This window comes from Narcine bancroftii, chromosome 4 (genome assembly GCF_036971445.1).
Source record: "Narcine bancroftii isolate sNarBan1 chromosome 4, sNarBan1.hap1, whole genome shotgun sequence".
In the NCBI taxonomy this organism is placed as follows: domain Eukaryota; kingdom Metazoa; phylum Chordata; class Chondrichthyes; order Torpediniformes; family Narcinidae; genus Narcine; species Narcine bancroftii.
The window spans coordinates 146464370-146484431 of record NC_091472.1 but is presented as its reverse complement, the minus strand read 5'-3'; positions in this window follow the sequence as shown (position 1 = coordinate 146484431).

Genomic DNA, 20062 nt, shown 5'->3' with positions numbered 1-20062 from the left:
AGGCCGGGAATCAGAGGCCGGAATCAGATGCTGGGAATCAGAGGCCTGGAATCAGAGGCGGGGAATCAGAGGCAGGGAATCAGATGCGGGGAATCAGAGGCGGGGAACCAGAGCTGGGGAATCAGAGGCAGGGTATTAGAGTTGGGGAATCAGAGGCGGGGAATCAAAAATGGGGAAACAGAGGTGGGGAATCAGAGGCGGGGAAACAGAGGCAGGGAATCAGATATGGGGAATCAGAGGCGGGGAATCAGAGGTGGGGAATCATAGGCAGGGAATCGGATGTGCGGAATCAGAGATGGGGAATCAGAGGCCGGGAATCAGAGGTGGTGAATCAGATATGGGGAATCAGAGGCGGGGAATCAGAGGCAGGGAATCAGACGCGGGGAATCAGAGGTGGGCAATCAGAGGCGGGGAATCAGATATGGGGAAACAGAGGCGGGGAATCAGAGGCGGGAAAACAGAGGCGGGGAATTAGATATGGGGAATCAGAGGTGGGGAATCAGAGGTGGTGAATCAGTGATGGGGAATCACAGGCGGGGAATCAGAGGCAGGGAATAGAACGCGGGGAATCAGAGGCAGGGAATCAGAGCTGGGGAATCAGAGGCGGGGAATCATAGTTGGGAATCAGAGGCGGGGAATCAGATATGGGGAAACAGAGGCGGGGAATCAGAGGCGGGGAAACAGAGGCGGGGAATCAGATATGGGGAATCGGATGCAGGGAATCAGAGGCGGGGAATCAGAGCTGGGGAATCAGAGGCGGGGAATCAGAGTTGGGGCATCAGAGGTGGGGAATTAGATATAGGGAAACAGAGGCGGGGAATCAGATATGGGGAAACAGAGGCGGGGAATCAGAGGCGGGGAAACAGAGGCGGGGAATCAGATATGGGGAAATAGAGGCGGGGAATCAGATATGGGGAATCAGAGGTGTGGAATCAGAGGTTGGGAATCAGAGGCAGGGAATCAGAGGCGGGGAAACAGAGGCGGGGAATCAGATATGGGGAATCAGAGGTGGCGAATCAAAGGCGGTGAAACAGAGATGGGGAATCAGGGCAGGGAATCAGAGGCAGGGAATCAGAGCTGGGGAAATAGAGGCGGGGAATCAGATATGGGGAATCAGAGGTGGGGAATCAGGGGCGGGGAATCAGTGGCAGGGAATCAGAGCTGGGGAATCAGAGGTGGGGAATCAGAGCTGGGGAAACAGAGGCGGGGAATCAGATATGGGGAATCAGAGGCAGGGAATCAGACACGGGGAATCAGAGGCGGGGAATCAGAGATGGCGAATCAGAGGCGGGGAATCAGAGGCAGGGAATCGGACGCCGGGAATCAGAGGCGGGGAATCAGAGTTGGGGAATCAGAGGCGGGGAATCAGAGTTGGGGAATCAGAGGCGGGGAATCAGATATGGGGATATAGAGGCGGGGAATCAGATATGGGGAATCAGAGGTGTGGAATCAGAGTTTGGGAATCAGAGGCAGGGAATCAGAGGCGGGGAAACAGAGGCGGGGAATCAGATATGGGGAATCAGAGGTGGCGAATCAAAGGCGGTGAAACAGAGATGGGGAATCAGGGCAGGGAATCAGAGGCAGGGAATCAGAGCTGGGGAAACAGAGGCGGGGAATCAGATATGGGGAATCAGAGGTGGGGAATCAGGGGCGGGGAATCAGTGGCAGGGAATCAGAGCTGGGGGATCAGAGGTGGGGAATCAGAGCTGGGGAAACAGAGACGGGGAATCAGATATGGGGAATCAGAGGTGGGGAATCAGGGGCGGGGAATCAGTGGCAGGGAATCAGAGGCCGGGAATAAAAGGCGGGGAATCATAGCTGGGGAATCAGAGGCGGGGAATCAGAGTTGGGGAATCAGAGGAGGGGAATCAGATATGGGGAAACAGAGGCCGGGAATCAGAGGCAGGGAAACAGAGGCGGGGAATCAGATATGGGGAATCAGAGGTGGGGAATTAGTGGTTGCGAATCAGAGGCGGGGAATCAGAGGCTGGGAATCAGAGGCAGGGAATCGGATGTGCGGAATCAGAGATGGGGAATCAGAGGTGGGGATTCAGAGGTGGTGAATCAGAGAAGGGGAATAAGAGGCTGGGAATCAGAGGCAGGGAATCAGACGCAGGGAATCAGAGGCGGGGAATCATAGCTGGCGAATTAGAGGAGGGGAATCAGAGTTGGGGAATCAGAGGCGGGGAATCAGATATCGGGAAACAGAGGCGGGGAATCAGAGGCGGGGAAACAGAGGCGGGGAATCAGATATGGGGAATCAGAGGTGGGGAATCAGAGGCAGGGAATCAGATGTGCGGAATCAGAGATGGGGAATCAGAGGCAGGGAATCAGAATCAGAAGCAGGGAATCAGTGGCAGGGAATCAGAGGCCGGGAATAAAAGGCGGGGAATCAGAGGCAGGGAATCGGATGTGCGGAATCAGAGATGGGGAATCAGAGGTGGGGATTCAGAGGTGGTGAATCAGAGAAGGGGAATCAGAGGCTGGGAATCAGAGGCAGGGAATCAGATGCAGGGAATCAGAGGCGGGGAATCAAAGCTGGGGAATCAGAGGCGGGGAATCAGAGTTGGGGAATCAGAGGAGGGGAATCAGATATGGGGAAACAGAGGCCGGGAATCAGAGGCAGGGAAACAGAGGCGGGGAATCAGATATGGGAAATCAGAGGTGGGGAATTAGAGGTTGCGAATCAGAGGCGGGATATCAGAGGCGGGGAATCAGAGGCAGGGAATCGGATGTGCGGAATCAGATATGGGGAATCAGAGGTGGGGATTCAGAGGCAGGGAATCAGATGTGCGGAATCAGAGATGGGGAATCAGAGGCAGGGAATCTGAATCAGAAGCGGGGAATCAGAGGCCGGGAATCAGAGGCCGGGAATCAGATTCTGGGAATAAGAGGCCGGGAATCAGAGGTGGGGAATCAGAGTCCGGGAATCAGAGATGGGGATTCAGAGGCGGGGAATGAGATATGGAGAATCAGAGGCGGGGAATCAGAGGCGGGGAAACAGAGGTGGGGAATCAGATATGGAGAATCAGAGGTGGGGAATCAAAGGCGGTGAATCAGAGATGGGGAATCAGAGGCGGGGAATCAGAGGCAGGGAATCAGATGCGGGGATTCAGAGGCGGGGAATCAGAGCTTGCGAATCAGAGGCGAGGAATCAGAGGTGGGCAATCAGAGCCGGGGAATCAGATATGGGGAATCAGAGGCGGGGAATCAGAGGCGGGGAAACAGAGGCGGGGAATCAGATATGGGGAATCAGAGGTGGGGAATCAGAGGTTGTGAATCAGAGATGGGGAATCAAGGCGGGGAATCAGAGGGAGGGAATCAGACGCGGGGAATCAGAGGCGGGGTTTCAGAGCTGGGGAATCAGAGGCGGGGAATCAGAGTTGTGGAATCAGAGGCAGGGAATCAGATATGGGGAATCAGAGGCGGGGAATCAGAGGCGGGGAAACAGAGGCGGGGAATCAGATATGGGGAATCAGAGGTGGGGAATCAGGGGCAGGGAATCAGTGGCAGGGAATCAGAGGCGGGGAATCTGAGGCGGGGAATCAGAGGCAGGGAATCAGACACGGGGAATCAGAGGCGGGGAATCAGAGATGGCGAATCAGAGGCGGGGAATCAGAGGCAGGGAATCGGACGCCGGGAATCAGAGGCGGGGAATCAGAGTTGGGGAATCAGAGGCGGGGAATCAGAGTTGGTGAATCAGAGGCGGGGAATCAGATATGGGGAAATAGAGGCGGGGAATCAGATATGGGGAATCAGAGGTGTGGAATCAGAGGTTGGGAATCAGAGGCAGGGAATCAGAGGCGGGGAAACAGAGGCGGGGAATCAGATATGGGGAATCAGAGGTGGCGAATCAAAGGCGGTGAAACAGAGATGGGGAATCAGGGCAGGGAATCAGAGGCAGGGAATCAGAGCTGGGGAAACAGAGGCGGGGAATCAGATATGGGGAATCAAAGGTGGGGAATCAGGGGCGGGGAATCAGTGGCAGGGAATCAGAGCTGGGGAATCAGAGGTGGGGAATCAGAGCTGGGGAAACAGAGGCGGGGAATCAGATATGGGGAATCAGAGGCAGGGAATCAGACACGGGGAATCAGAGGCGGGGAATCAGAGTTGGGGAATCAGAGGCGGGGAATCAGAGTTGGGGAATCAGAGGCGGGGAATCAGATATGGGGACATAGAGGCGGGGAATCAGATATGGGGAATCAGATGTGTGGAATCAGAGGTTGGGAATCAGAGGCAGGGAATCAGAGGCGGGGAAACAGAGGCGGGGAATCAGATATGGGGAATCAGAGGTGGCGAATCAAAGGCGGTGAAACAGAGATGGGGAATCAGGGCAGGGAATCAGAGGCAGGGAATCAGAGCTGGGGAAACAGAGGCGGGGAATCACATATGGGGAATCAGAGGTGGGGAATCAGGGGCGGGGAATCAGTGGCAGGGAATCAGAGCTGGGGGATCAGAGGTGGGGAATCAGAGCTGGGGAAACAGAGGCGGGGAATCAGATATCGGGAAACAGAGGCGGGGAATCAGAGGCGGGGAAACAGAGGCGGGGAATCAGATATGGGGAATCAGAGGTGGGGAATCAGAGGCAGGGAATCAGATGTGCGGAATCAGAGATGGGGAATCAGAGGCAGGGAATCAGAATCAGAAGCAGGGAATCAGTGGCAGGGAATCAGAGGCCGGGAATAAAAGGCGGGGAATCAGAGGCAGGGAATCGGATGTGCGGAATCAGAGATGGGGAATCAGAGGTGGGGATTCAGAGGTGGTGAATCAGAGAAGGGGAATCAGAGGTTGGGAATCAGAGGCAGGGAATCAGATGCAGGGAATCAGAGGCGGGGAATCATAGCTGGCGAATTAGAGGAGGGGAATCAGAGTTGGGGAATCAGAGGCGGGGAATCAGATATGGGGAAACAGAGGCGGGGAATCAGAGGTGGGGAATCAGAGGCGGGGAATCAGATATGGGGAATCAGAGGTGGGGAATCAGGGGCAGGGAATCAGTGGCAGGGAATCAGACGCGGGGAATCAGAGGCGGGGAATCAGAGGCAGGGAATCAGAGGCGGGGAATCAGAGGCAGGGAATCGGATGTGCGGAATCAGAGATGGGGAATCAGAGGTGGGGATTCAGAGGTGGTGAATCAGAGAAGGGGAATCAGAGGCTGGGAATCAGAGGCAGGGAATCAGACGCAGGGAATCAGAAGCGGGGAATCATAGCTGGCGAATTAGAGGAGGGGAATCAGAGTTGGGGAATCAGAGGCGGGGAATCATATATGGGGAATCAGAGGTGGGGAATCAGGGGCAGGGAATCAGTGGCAGGGAATCAGAGGCGGGGAATCATAGCTGGCGAATTAGAGGAAGGGAATCAGAGTTGGGGAAACAGAGGCGGGGAATCAGATATGGGGAATCAGAGGCAGGGAATCGGATGTGCGGAATCAGAAATGGGGAGTCAGATGTGGGGAATCAGAGGCGGTGAATCAGAGATGGGGAATCAGAGCGGGGAATCAGAGGCGCGGAAACAGAGGCGGGGAATCAGATATGGGGAATCAGAGGTGGCGAATCAAAGGCGGTGAAACAGAGATGGGGAATCAGGGCAGGGAATCAGAGGCAGGGAATCAGAGCTGGGGAAACAGAGGCGGGGAATCAGATATGGGGAATCAGAGGTGGGGAATCAGGGGCGGGGAATCAGTGGCAGGGAATCAGAGCTGGGGAATCAGAGGTGGGGAATCAGAGCTGTGGAAACAGAGGCGGGGAATCAGATATGGGGAATCAGAGGTGGGGAATCAGCGGCGGGGAATCAGTGGAAGGGAATCAGAGGCCGGGAATAAAAGGCGGGGAATCAGAGCTGGGGAATCAGAGGCCGGGAATCAGAGGCAGGGAAACAGAGGCGGGGAATCAGATATGGGGAATCAGAGGTGGGGAATTAGAGGTTGCGAATCAGAGGCAGGGAATCAGAGGCGGGGATTCAGAGGCGGGGAATCAGAGGCAGGGAATCGGATGTGCGGAATCAGAGATGGGGAATCAGAGGTGGGGATTCAGAGGTGGTGAATCAGAGAAGGGGAATCAGAGGCAGGGAATCAGACGCAGGGAATCAGAGGCGGGGAATCATAGCTGGCGAATTAGAGGAGGGGAATCAAAGTTGGGGATTCAGAGGCGGGGAATAAGATATGGGGAAACAGAGGCGGGGAATCAGAGGCGGTGAAACAGAGGCGGGGAATCATAGGCGGGGAAACAGAGGCGGGGAATCATAGGCGGGGAATCAGAGATGGGGAATCAGAGGCGGGGAATCAGAGGCAGGGAATCGGATGCCGGAAATCAGAGGCGGGAAATCAGAGCTGGGGAATCAGATGCGGGGAATCAGAGTTGGGGAATCAGAGGCGGCGAAGCAGATATGGGGAAAATGAGGCGGGGAATCAGATATGGGGAATCAGAGGCGGGGAATCAGATATGGGGAATCAGAGGCTGGGAATCAGAGCGGGGGAAACAGAGGAGGGGAATAAGATATGGGGAATCAGAGGTGGGGAATCAGTGGTGGGGAATCAGTGGCAGGGAATCAGAGGCGGGGAATCAGAGGCGGGGATTCAGAGGCAGGGAATCAGACACGGGGAATCAGAGGTGGGGAATCAGAGATGGGGAATCAGAGGCGGGGAATCAGAGGCAGGGAATCAGACGTGGGGAATCAGAGGCGGGGAATCAGAGCTGGGGAATCAGAGGTGGGGAATCAGAGGCGGGGAATCAGAGGCAGGGAATCAGACACGGGGAATCAGAGGTGGGGAATCAGAGATGGGGAATCAGAGGCGGGGAATCAGAGGCAGGGAATCAGACGCGGGGAATCAGAGGCGGGGAATAAGAGCTGGGGAATCAGAGGTGGGGAATCAGAGTCGGGGAATCAGAGGCAGGATATCGGATGTGCGGAATCAGAAATGGGGAGTCAGAGGTGGGGAATCAGAGGCGGTGAATCAGAGATGGGGAATCAGAGGCGGGGAATCAGAGGCAGGGAATCGGATGTGCGGAATCAGAGATGGGGAATCAGAGCTGGGGAATCAGAGGCGGGGAATCAGAGTTGGGGAATCAGAGGCGGCGAAGCAGATATGGGGAAATAGAGGCGGGGAATCAGATATGGGGAATCAGAGGCTGGGAATCAGAGGGGGGAAACAGAGGCGGGGAATAAGATATGGGGAATTAGAGGTGGGGAATCAGGGGCGGGGAATCAGTTGCAGGGAATCAGAGGCGGGGAATCAGAGGCGGGGAATCAGAGGCAGGGAATCAGACGGGGAATCAGAGGTGGGGAATCAGAGATGGGGAATCAGAGGCGGGGAATCAGAGGCAGGGAATCAGACGCGGGGAATCAGAGGCGGGGAATAAGAGCTGGGGAATCAGAGGTGGGGAATCAGAGTCGGGGAATCAGAGGCAGGGAATCGGATGTGCGGAATCAGAAATGGGGAGTCAGATGTGGGGAATCAGAGGCGGTGAATCAGAGATGGGAATCAGAGGCGGGGAATCAGAGGCAGGAAATCAGACACGGGGATTCAGAGGCTGGGAATCAGACGGGGGGAATCAAAGGCGGGGAATCAGAGCTGGTGAATCAGAGGCGGGGAATCAGAGTTGGGGATTCAGAGGCGGGGAATCAGATATGTGGAAACAGAGGAGGGGAATCAGAGGCGGGCAAACAGAGGCGGGGAATTAGATATGGGGAATCAGAGGTGGGGAATCAGAGGTGGTGAATAAGAGATGGGGAATCACAGGCGGGGAATCAGAGGCAGGGAATGGAACGCGGGGAATCAGAGGCAGGGAATCAGAGCTGGGGAATCAGAGGCGGGGAATCAGATATGGGGAAACAGAGGCGGGGAATCAGAGGCAGGGAATCGGATGTGCGGAATCAGAGATGGGGAATCAGAGGTGGGGATTCAGAGGTGGTGAATCAGAGAAGGGGAATCAGAGGCAGGGAATCAGACGCAGGGAATCAGAGGCGGGGAATCATAGCTGGCGAATTAGAGGAGGGGAATCAAAGTTGGGGATTCAGAGGCGGGGAATAAGATATGGGGAAACAGAGGCGGGGAATCAGAGGCGGTGAAACAGAGGCGGGGAATCATAGGCGGGGAAACAGAGGCGGGGAATCATAGGCGGGGAATCAGAGATGGGGAATCAGAGGCGGGGAATCAGAGGCAGGGAATCGGATGCCGGAAATCAGAGGCGGGAAATCAGAGCTGGGGAATCAGATGCGGGGAATCAGAGTTGGGGATTCAGAGGCGGGGAATGAGATATGGAGAATCAGAGGCGGGGAATCAGAGGCGGGGAAACAGTGGTGGGGAATCAGATATGGGGAATCAGAGGTGGTGAATCAAAGGCGGTGAATCAGAGATGGGGAATCAGAGGCGGGGAATCAGAGGCAGGGAATCAGATGCGGGGAATCAGACGCGGGGAATCAGAGGCGGGGATTCAGAGCTGGGGAATCAGAGGTGGGGAATCAGAGTTGGGGAATCAGAGGCAGGGAATCAGATATGGGGAATCAGAGGCGGGGAATCAGAGGCGGGGAAACAGAGGCGGGGAATCAGATATGGGGAATCAGAAGTGGGGAATCAGGGGCAGGGAATCAGTGGCAGGGAATCAGACGCGGGGAATCAGAGTCGGGGAATCAGAGGCAGGGAATCAGACACGGGGAATCAGAGGCGGGGAATCAGAGGCGGGGAATCAGAGGCAGGGAATCAGACGGGGAATCAGAGGTGGGGAATCAGAGATGGGGAATCAGAGGCGGGGAATCAGAGGCAGGGAATCAGACGCGGGGAATCAGAGGCGGGGAATAAGAGCTGGGGAATCAGAGGTGGGGAATCAGAGTCGGGGAATCAGAGGCAGGGAATCGGATGTGCGGAATCAGAAATGGGGAGTCAGATGTGGGGAATCAGAGGCGGTGAATCAGAGATGGGGAATCAGAGGCGGGGAATCAGAGGCGGGGAAACAGAGGCGGGGAATCAGATATGGGGAATCAGAGGTGGCGAATCAAAGGTGGTGAAACAGAGATGGGGAATCAGGGCAGGGAATCAGAGGCAGGGAATCAGAGCTGGGGAAACAGAGGCGGGGAATCAGATATGGGGAATCAGAGGTGGGGAATCAGGGGCGGGGAATCAGTGGCAGGGAATCAGAGCTGGGGAATCAGAGGTGGGGAATCAGAGCTGTGGAAACAGAGGCGGGGAATCAGATATGGGGAATCAGAGGTGGGGAATCAGCGGCGGGGAATCAGTGGAAGGGAATCAGAGGCCGGGAATAAAAGGCGGGGAATCAGAGCTGGGGAATCAGAGGCCGGGAATCAGAGGCAGGGAAACAGAGGCGGGGAATCAGATATGGGGAATCAGAGGTGGGGAATTAGAGGTTGCGAATCAGAGGCAGGGAATCAGAGGCGGGGAATCAGAGGCGGGGAATCAGAGGCAGGGAATCGGATGTGCGGAATCAGAGATGGGGAATCAGAGGTGGGGATTCAGAGGTGGTGAATCAGAGAAGGGGAATCAGAGGCAGGGAATCAGACGCAGGGAATCAGAGGCGGGGAATCATAGCTGGCGAATTAGAGGAGGGGAATCAAAGTTGGGGATTCAGAGGCGGGGAATAAGATATGGGGAAACAGAGGCGGGGAATCAGAGGCGGTGAAACAGAGGCGGGGAATCATAGGCGGGGAATCAGAGATGGGGAATCAGAGGCGGGGAATCAGAGGCAGGGAATCGGATGCCGGAAATCAGAGGCGGGAAATCAGAGCTGGGGAATCAGAGGCGGGGAATCAGAGTTGGGGAATCAGAGGCGGCGAAGCAGATATGGGGAAAATGAGGCGGGGAATCAGATATGGGGAATCAGAGGCGGGGAATCAGATATGGGGAATCAGAGGCTGGGAATCAGAGCGGGGGAGACAGAGGCGGGGAATAAGATATGGGGAATCAGAGGTGGGGAATCAGTGGTGGGGAATCAGTGGCAGGGAATCAGAGGCGGGGAATCAGAGGCGGGGATTCAGAGGCAGGGAATCAGACAAGGGGAATCAGAGGTGGGGAATCAGAGATGGGGAATCAGAGGCGGGGAATCAGAGGCAGGGAATCAGACGCGGGGAATCAGAGGCGGGGAATCAGAGCTTGGGAATCAGAGGTGGGGAATCAGAGTCGGGGAATCAGAGGCAGGGAATCGGATGTGCGGAATCAGAGATGGGGAATCAGAAGTGGGGAATCAGAGGCGGTGAATCAGAGATGGGGAATCAGAGGCGGGGAATCAGAGGCAGGAAATCAGACACAGGGATTCAGAGGCTGGGAATAAGACGGGGGGAATCAAAGGCGGGGAATCAGAGCTGGTGAATCAGAGGCAGTGAATCAGAGTTGGGGATTCAGAGGCGGGGAATCAGATATGGGGAAACAGAGGCGGGGAATCAGAGGCGGGCAAACAGAGGCGGGGAATTAGATATGGGGAATCAGAGGTGGGGAATCAGAGGTGGTGAATCGGAGATGGGGAATCACAGGCGGGGAATCAGAGGCAGGGAATAGAACGCGGGGAATCAGAGGCAGGGAATCAGAGCTGGGGAATCAGAGGCGGGGAATCAGATATGGGGAAACAGAGGCGGGGAATCAGAGGCGGGGAAACAGAGGCAGGGAATCAGACATGGGGAATCGGATGCGGGGAATCAGAGGTGGGGAATCAGAGCTGGGGAATCAGAGGCGGGGAATCAGAGTTGGGGCATCAGAGGTGGGGAATTAGATATGGGGAAACAGAGGCGGGGAATCAGAGGCGGGGAAACAGAGGCGGGGAATCAGATATGGGGAATCAGAGGTGGGGAATCAGAGGCAGGGAATCAGATGTGCGGAATCAGAGATGGGGATTCAGAGGCAGGGAATCAGAATCAGAAGCGGGGAATTAGAGGCCGGGAATCAGAGGCCGGGAATCAGATGCTGGGAATAAGAGGCCGGGAATCAGAGGTGGGGAATCAGAGTTCGGGAATCAGAGATGGGGATTCAGAGGCGGGGAATGAGATATGGAGAATCAGAGGCGGGGAATCAGAGGCGGGGAAACAGAGGTGGGGAATCAGATATGGGGAATCAGAGGTGGCGAATCAATGGCGGTGAATCAGAGATGGGGAAACAGAGGCGGGGAATCAGAGGCGTGGAAACAGAGGTGGGGAATCACATATGGGGAATCAGAGGCGGGGAAACAGAGACAGGGAATCAGATATGGGGAATCAGAGGTGGGGAATCAGAGGTGGGGAATCATAGGCAGGGAATCGGATGTGCGGATTCAGAGATGGGGAATCAGAGGCCGGGAATCAGAGGTGGTGAACCAGAGATGGGGAATCAGAGGCGGTGAATCAGAGGCAGGGAATCAGACGCGGGGAATCAGAGGTGGGCAATCAGAGGCGGGGAATCAGATATGGGGAATCAGAGGCGGGGAATCAGAGGCGGGGAAACAGAGGCGTGGAATCAGATATGGGGAATCAGAGGTGGGGCATCAGAGGTTGTGAATCACAGATGGGGAATCAGAGGCGGGGAATCAGAGGCAGGGAATCAGACGCGAGGAGTCAGAGGCGGGGATTCAGAGCTGGGGAATCAGAGGCGGGGAATCAGAGTTGGGGAATCAGAGGCGGGGAATCAGATATGGGGAATCAGAGACAGGGAATCAGAGGCAGGAAAACAGAGGCGGGGAATCAGATATGGGGAATCAGAGGTGGGGAATCAGGGGCAGGGAATCAGTGGCAGGGAATCAGACGCGGGGAATCAGAGTCGGGGAATCAGAGGCAGGGAATCAGACACGGGGAATCAGAGGCGGGGAATCAGAGATGGGGAATCAGAGGTGGGGAATCAGAGGCAGGGAATCGGATGCCGGGAATCAGAGGCGGGAAATCAGAGCTGGGGAATCAGAGGCGGGGAATCAGAGTTGGGGAATCAGAGGCGGCGAAGCAGATATGGGGAAATAGAGGCGGGGAATCAGATATGGGGAATCAGAGGTGGGGAATCAGGGGCGGGGAATCAGTGGCAGGGAATCAGAGGCGGGGAATCAGAGGCGGGGAATCAGAGGCAGGGAATCAGACACGGGGAATCAGAGGTGGGGAATCAGAGATGGGGAATCAGAGGCGGGGAATCAGAGGCAGGGAATCAGACGCGGGGAATCAGAGGCGGGGAATCAGAGCTGGGGAATCAGAGGCGGGGAATCAGAGGCAGGGAATCAGACGCGGGGAATCAGAGGCGGGGAATCAGAGCTGGGGAATCAGAGGTGGGGAATCAGAGTCGGGGAATCAGAGGCAGGGAATCGGATGTGCGGAATCAGAAATGGGGAATCAGAGGTGGGGAATCAGAGGCGGTGAATCAGAGATGGGGAATCAGAGGCGGGGAATCTGAGGCAGGAAATCAGACACGGGGTTCAGAGGCTGGGAATCAGACGGGGGGAATCAAAGGCGGGGAATCAGAGCTTGTGAATCAGAGGCAGGGAATCAGAGTTGGGGATTCAGAGGCGGGGAATAAGATATGGGGAAACAGAGGCGGGGAATCAGACGCGGGCAAAAAGAGGCGGGGAATTAGATATGGGGAATCAGAGGTGGGGAATCAGAGGTGGTGAATCAGAGATGGGGAATCACAGGCGAGGAATCAGAGGCAGGGAATAGAACGCGGGGAATCAGAGGCAGGGAATCAGAGCTGGGGAATCAGAGGCGGGGAATCAGATATGGGGAAACAGAGGCGGGGAATCAGAGGCGGGTAAACAGAGGCGGGGAATCTGATATGGGGAATCGGATGCGACGAATCAGAGGCGGGGAATCAGAGCTGGGGAATCAGAGGCGGTGAATCAGTGTTGGGGAATCAGAGGTGGGGAATTAGATATGGGGAAACAGAGGCGGGGAATCAGAGGCGGGGAAACAGAGGCGGGGAATCAGATGTGCGGAATCAGAGATGGGGAATCAGAGGCAGGGAATCAGATGTGCGGAATCAGAGATGGGGAATCAGAGGTGGGGAATGAGATGGGGAATAAGAGGCCGGGAATCAGAGGTGGGGAATCAGAGGTGGGGAATCAGAGCTGTGGAAACAGAGGCGGGGAATCAGATATGGGGAATCAGAGGTGGGGAATCAGCGGCGGGGAATCAGTGGAAGGGAATCAGAGGCCGGGAATAAAAGGCGGGGAATCAGAGCTGGGGAATCAGAGGCCGGGAATCAGAGGCAGGGAAACAGAGGGGGGGAATCAGATATGGGGAATCAGAGGTGGGGAATTAGAGGTTGCGAATCAGAGGCAGGGAATCAGAGGCGGGGAATCAGAGGCGGGGAATCAGAGGCAGGGAATCGGATGTGCGGAATCAGAGATGGGGAATCAGAGGTGGGGATTCAGAGGTGGTGAATCAGAGAAGGGGAATCAGAGGCAGGGAATCAGACGCAGGGAATCAGAGGCGGGGAATCATAGCTGGCGAATTAGAGGAGGGGAATCAAAGTTGGGGATTCAGAGGCGGGGAATAAGATATGGGGAAACAGAGGCGGGGAATCAGAGGCGGTGAAACAGAGGCGGGGAATCATAGGCGGGGAATCAGAGATGGGGAATCAGAGGCGGGGAATCAGAGGCAGGGAATCGGATGCCGGAAATCAGAGGCGGGAAATCAGAGCTGGGGAATCAGAGGCGGGGAATCAGAGTTGGGGAATCAGAGGCGGCGAAGCAGATATGGGGAAAATGAGGCGGGGAATCAGATATGGGGAATCAGAGGCGGGGAATCAGATATGGGGAATCAGAGGCTGGGAATCAGAGCGGGGGAGACAGAGGCGGGGAATAAGATATGGGGAATCAGAGGTGGGGAATCAGTGGTGGGGAATCAGTGGCAGGGAATCAGAGGCGGGGAATCAGAGGCGGGGATTCAGAGGCAGGGAATCAGACACGGGGAATCAGAGGTGGTGAATCAAAGGCGGTGAATCAGAGATGGGGAATCAGAGGCGGGGAATCAGAGGCAGGGAATCAGATGCGGGGAATCAGACGCGGGGAATCAGAGGCGGGGATTCAGAGCTGGGGAATCAGAGGTGGGGAATCAGAGTTGGGGAATCAGAGGCAGGGAATCAGATATGGGGAATCAGAGGCGGGGAAACAGAGGCGGGGAATCAGATATGGGGAATCAGAAGTGGGGAATCAGGGGCAGGGAATCAGTGGCAGGGAATCAGACGCGGGGAATCAGAGTCGGGGAATCAGAGGCAGGGAATCAGACACGGGGAATCAGAGGCGGGGAATCAGAGGCGGGGAATCAGAGGCAGGGAATCAGACGCGGGGAATCAGAGGCGGGGAATAAGAGCTGGGGAATCAGAGGTGGGGAATCAGAGTCGGGGAATCAGAGGCAGGGAATCGGATGTGCGGAATCAGAAATGGGGAGTCAGATGTGGGGAATCAGAGGCGGTGAATCAGAGATGGGGAATCAGAGGCGGGGAATCAGAGGCGGGGAAACAGAGGCGGGGAATCAGATATGGGGAATCAGAGGTGGCGAATCAAAGGCGGTGAAACAGAGATGGGGAATCAGGGCAGGGAATCAGAGGCAGGGAATCAGAGCTGGGGAAACAGAGGCGGGGAATCAGATATGGGGAATCAGAGGTGGGGAATCAGGGGCGGGGAATAAGAGGCCAGGAATCAGAGGTGGGGAATCAGAGGTGGGGAATCAGAGCTGTGGAAACAGAGGCGGGGAATCAGATATGGGGAATCAGAGGTGGGGAATCAGCGGCGGGGAATCAGTGGAAGGGAATCAGAGGCCGGGAATAAAAGGCGGGGAATCAGAGCTGGGGAATCAGAGGCCGGGAATCAGAGGCAGGGAAACAGAGGCGGGGAATCAGATATGGGGAATCAGAGGTGGGGAATTAGAGGTTGCGAATCAGAGGCAGGGAATCAGAGGCGGGGAATCAGAGGCGGGGAATCAGAGGCAGGGAATCGGATGTGCGGAATCAGAGATGGGGAATCAGAGGTGGGGATTCAGAGGTGGTGAATCAGAGAAGGGGAATCAGAGGCAGGGAATCAGACGTGCGGAATCAGAGATGCGGAATCAGAGGTGGGGAATCAGAGGCGGTGAATCAGAGATGGGGAATCAGAGGCGGGGAATCAGAGGCAGGAAATCAGACACGGGGATTCAGAGGCTGGGAATAAGACGGGGGGAATCAAAGGCGGGGAATCAGAGCTGGTGAATCAGAGGCAGTGAATCAGAGTTGGGGATTCAGAGGCGGGGAATCAGATATGGGGAAACAGAGGCGGGGAATCAGAGGCGGGCAAACAGAGGCGGGGAATTAGATATGGGGAATCAGAGGTGGGGAATCAGAGGTGGTGAATCGGAGATGGGGAATCACAGGCGGGGAATCAGAGGCAGGGAATAGAACGCGGGGAATCAGAGGCAGGGAATCAGAGCTGGGGAATCAGAGGCGGGGAATCAGATATGGGGAAACAGAGGCGGGGAATCAGAGGCGGGGAAACAGAGGCAGGGAATCAGACATGGGGAATCGGATGCGGGGAATCAGAGGTGGGGAATCAGAGCTGGGGATTCAGAGGCGGGGAATCAGAGTTGGGGCATCAGAGGTGGGGAATTAGATATGGGGAAACAGAGGCGGGGAATCAGAGGCGGGGAAACAGAGGCGGGGAATCAGATATGGGGAATCAGAGGTGGGGAATCAGAGGCAGGGAATCAGATGTGCGGAATCAGAGATGGGGATTCAGAGGCAGGGAATCAGAATCAGAAGCGGGGAATTAGAGGCCGGGAATCAGACGCAGGGAATCAGAGGCGGGGAATCATAGCTGGCGAATTAGAGGAGGGGAATCAAAGTTGGGGATTCAGAGGCGGGGAATAAGATATGGGGAAACAGAGGCGGGGAATCAGAGGCGGTGAAACAGAGGCGGGGAATCAGATATGGGGAATCAGAAGTGGGGAATCAGGGGCAGGGAATCAGTGGCAGGGAATCAGACGCGGGGAATCAGAGTCGGGGAATCAGAGGCAGGGAATCAGACACGGGGAATCAGAGGCGGGGAATCAGAGGCGGGGAATCAGAGGCAGGGAATCAGACGGGGAATCAGAGGTGGGGAATCAGAGATGGGGAATCAGAGGCGGGGAATCAGAGGCAGGGAATCAGACGCGGGGAATCAGAGGCGGGGAATAAGAGCTGGGGAATCAGAGGTGGGGAATCAGAGTCGGGGAATCAGAGGCAGGGAATCGGATGTGCGGAATCAGAAATGGGGAGTCAGATGTGGGGAATCAGAGGCGGTGAATCAGAGATGGGGAATCAGAGGCGGGGAATCAGAGGCGGGGAAACAGAGGCGGGGAATCAGATATGGGGAATCAGAGGTGGCGAATCAAAGGCGGTGAAACAGAGATGGGGAATCAGGGCAGGGAATCAGAGGCAGGGAATCAGAGCTGGGGAAACAGAGGCGGGGAATCAGATATGGGGAATCAGAGGTGGGGAATCAGGGGCGGGGAATCAGTGGCAGGGAATCAGAGCTGGGGAATCAGAGGTGGGGAATCAGAGCTGTGGAAACAGAGGCGGGGAATCAGATATGGGGAATCAGAGGTGGGGAATCAGCGGCGGGGAATCAGTGGAAGGGAATCAGAGGCCGGGAATAAAAGGCGGGGAATCAGAGCTGGGGAATCAGAGGCCGGGAATCAGAGGCAGGGAAACAGAGGCGGGGAATCAGATATGGGGAATCAGAGGTGGGGAATTAGAGGTTGCGAATCAGAGGCAGGGAATCAGAGGCGGGGAATCAGTGGCGGGGAATCAGAGGCAGGGAATCGGATGTGCGGAATCAGAGATGGGGAATCAGAGGTGGGGATTCAGAGGTGGTGAATCAGAGAAGGGGAATCAGAGGCAGGGAATCAGAGGCAGGGAATCAGACGCGGGGAATCAGAGGCGGGGAATAAGAGCTGGGGAATCAGAGGTGGGGAATCAGAGTCGGGGAATCAGAGGCAGGGAATCGGATGTGCGGAATCAGAAATGGGGAGTCAGATGTGGGGAATCAGAGGCGGTGAATCAGAGATGGGGAATCAGAGGCGGGGAATCAGAGGCGGGGAAACAGAGGCGGGGAATCAGATATGGGGAATCAGAGGTGGCGAATCAAAGGCGGTGAAACAGAGATGGGGAATCAGGGCAGGGAATCAGAGGCAGGGAATCAGAGCTGGGGAAACAGAGGCGGGGAATCAGATATGGGGAATCAGAGGTGGGGAATCAGGGGCGGGGAATCAGTGGCAGGGAATCAGAGCTGGGGAATCAGAGGTGGGGAATCAGAGCTGTGGAAACAGAGGCGGGGAATCAGATATGGGGAATCAGAGGTGGGGAATCAGCGGCGGGGAATCAGTGGAAGGGAATCAGAGGCCGGGAATAAAAGGCGGGGAATCAGAGCTGGGGAATCAGAGGCCGGGAATCAGAGGCAGGGAAACAGAGGCGGGGAATCAGATATGGGGAATCAGAGGTGGGGAATTAGAGGTTGCGAATCAGAGGCAGGGAATCAGAGGCGGGGAATCAGTGGCGGGGAATCAGAGGCAGGGAATCGGATGTGCGGAATCAGAGATGGGGAATCAGAGGTGGGGATTCAGAGGTGGTGAATCAGAGAAGGGGAATCAGAGGCAGGGAATCAGACGCAGGGAATCAGAGGCGGGGAATCATAGCTGGCGAATTAGAGGAGGGGAATCAAAGTTGGGGATTCAGAGGCGGGGAATAAGATATGGGGAAACAGAGGCGGGGAATCAGAGGCGGTGAAACAGAGGCGGGGAATCAGAGATGGGGAATCAGAGGCGGGGAATCAGAGGCAGGGAATCGGATGCCGGAAATCAGAGGCGGGAAATCAGAGCTGGGGAATCAGAGGCGGGGAATCAGAGTTGGGGAATCAGAGGCGGCGAAGCAGATATGGGGAAAATGAGGCGGGGAATCAGATATGGGGAATCAGAGGCGGGGAATCAGATATGGGGAATCAGAGGCTGGGAATCAGAGCGGGGGAGACAGAGGCGGGGAATAAGATATGGGGAATCAGAGGTGGGGAATCAGTGGTGGGGAATCAGTGGCAGGGAATCAGCGGCGGGGAATCAGAGGCGGGGATTCAGAGGCAGGGAATCAGACACGGGGATTCAGAGGTGGGGAATCAGAGATGGGGAATCAGAGGCGGGGAATCAGAGGCAGGGAAGCAGACGCGGGGAATCAGAGGCGGGGAATCAGAGCTGGGGAATCAGAGGTGGGGAATCAGAGTCGGGGAATCAGAGGCGGTGAATCAGTGTTGGGGAATCAGAGGTGGGGAATTAGATATGGGGAAACAGAGGCGGGGAATCAGAGGCGGGGAATCAGAGGCGGGGAAACAGAGGCGGGGAATCAGAGGTGGGGAATCAGAGATGGGGAATCAGAGGCAGGGAATCAGATGTGCGGAATCAGAGATGGGGAATCAGAGGTGGGGAATGAGATGGGGAATAAGAGGCCGGGAATCAGAGGTGGGGAATCAGAGTCCGGGAATCAGAGATGGGGATTCAGAGGCGGGGAATGAGATATGGAGAATCAGAGGCGGGGAATCAGAGGCGGGGAAACAGAGGTGGGGATTCAGATATGGGGAATCAGAGGTGGCGAATCAGAGGCAGGGAATCAGATGCGGGGATTCAGAGGCGGGGAATCAGAGCTGGCGAATCAGAGGCGGGGAATCAGAGGTGGGCAATCAGAGCCGGGGAATCAGATATGGGGAATCAGAGGCGGGGAATCAGAGGCGGGGAAATAGAGGCGGGGAATCAGATATGGGGAATCAGAGGCAGGGAATCAGATATGGGGAATCAGAGGCTGGGAATCAGAGGGGGGGAAACAGAGGCGGGGAATAAGATATGGGGAATCAGAGGTGGGGAATCAGGGGCGGGGAATCAGTTGCAGGGAATCAGAGGCGGGGAATCAGAGGCGGGGAATCAGAGGCAGGGAATCAGACACGGGGAATCAGAGGTGGGGAATCAGAGATGGGGAATAAGAGGCGGGGAATCAGAGGCAGGGAATCAGACGCGGGGAATCAGAGGCGGGGAATAAGAGCTGGGGAATCAGAGGTGGGGAATCAGAGTCGTGGAATCAGAGGCAGGGAATCGGATGTGCGGAATCAGAAATGGGGAGTCAGAGGTGGGGAATCAGAGGCGGTGAATCAGAGATGGGGAATCAGAGGCGGGGAATCAGAGGCAGGAAATCAGACACGGGGATTCAGAGGCTGGGAATCAGACGGGGGGAATCAAAGGCGGGGAATCAGAGCTGGGGAATCAGAGGTGGGGAATCAGAGTCGGGGAATCAGAGGCGGTGAATCAGTGTTGGGGAATCAGAGGTGGGGAATTAGATATGGGGAAACAGAGGCGGGGAATCAGAGGCGGGGAATCAGAGGCGGGGAAACAGAGGCGGGGAATCAGAGGTGGGGAATCAGAGATGGGGAATCAGAGGCAGGGAATCAGATGTGCGGAATCAGAGATGGGGAATCAAAGGTGGGGAATGAGATGGGGAATAAGAGGCCGGGAATCAGAGGTGGGGAATCAGAGTCCGGGAATCAGAGATGGGGATTCAGAGGCGGGGAATGAGATATGGAGAATCAGAGGCGGGGAATCAGAGGCGGGGAAACAGAGGTGGGGATTCAGATATGGGGAATCAGAGGTGGCGAATCAGAGGCAGGGAATCAGATGCGGGGATTCAGAGGCGGGGAATCAGAGCTGGCGAATCAGAGGCGGGGAATCAGAGGTGGGCAATCAGAGCCGGGGAATCAGATATGGGGAATCAGAGGCGGGGAATCAGAGGCGGGGAAATAGAGGCGGGGAATCAGATATGGGGAATCAGAGGCAGGGAATCAGATATGGGGAATCAGAGGCTGGGAATCAGAGGGGGGGAAACAGAGGCGGGGAATAAGATATGGGGAATCAGAGGTGGGGAATCAGGGGCGGGGAATCAGTTGCAGGGAATCAGAGGCGGGGAATCAGAGGCGGGGAATCAGAGGCAGGGAATCAGACACGGGGAATCAGAGGTGGGGAATCAGAGATGGGGAATAAGAGGCGGGGAATCAGAGGCAGGGAATCAGACGCGGGGAATCAGAGGCGGGGAATAAGAGCTGGGGAATCAGAGGTGGGGAATCAGAGTCGTGGAATC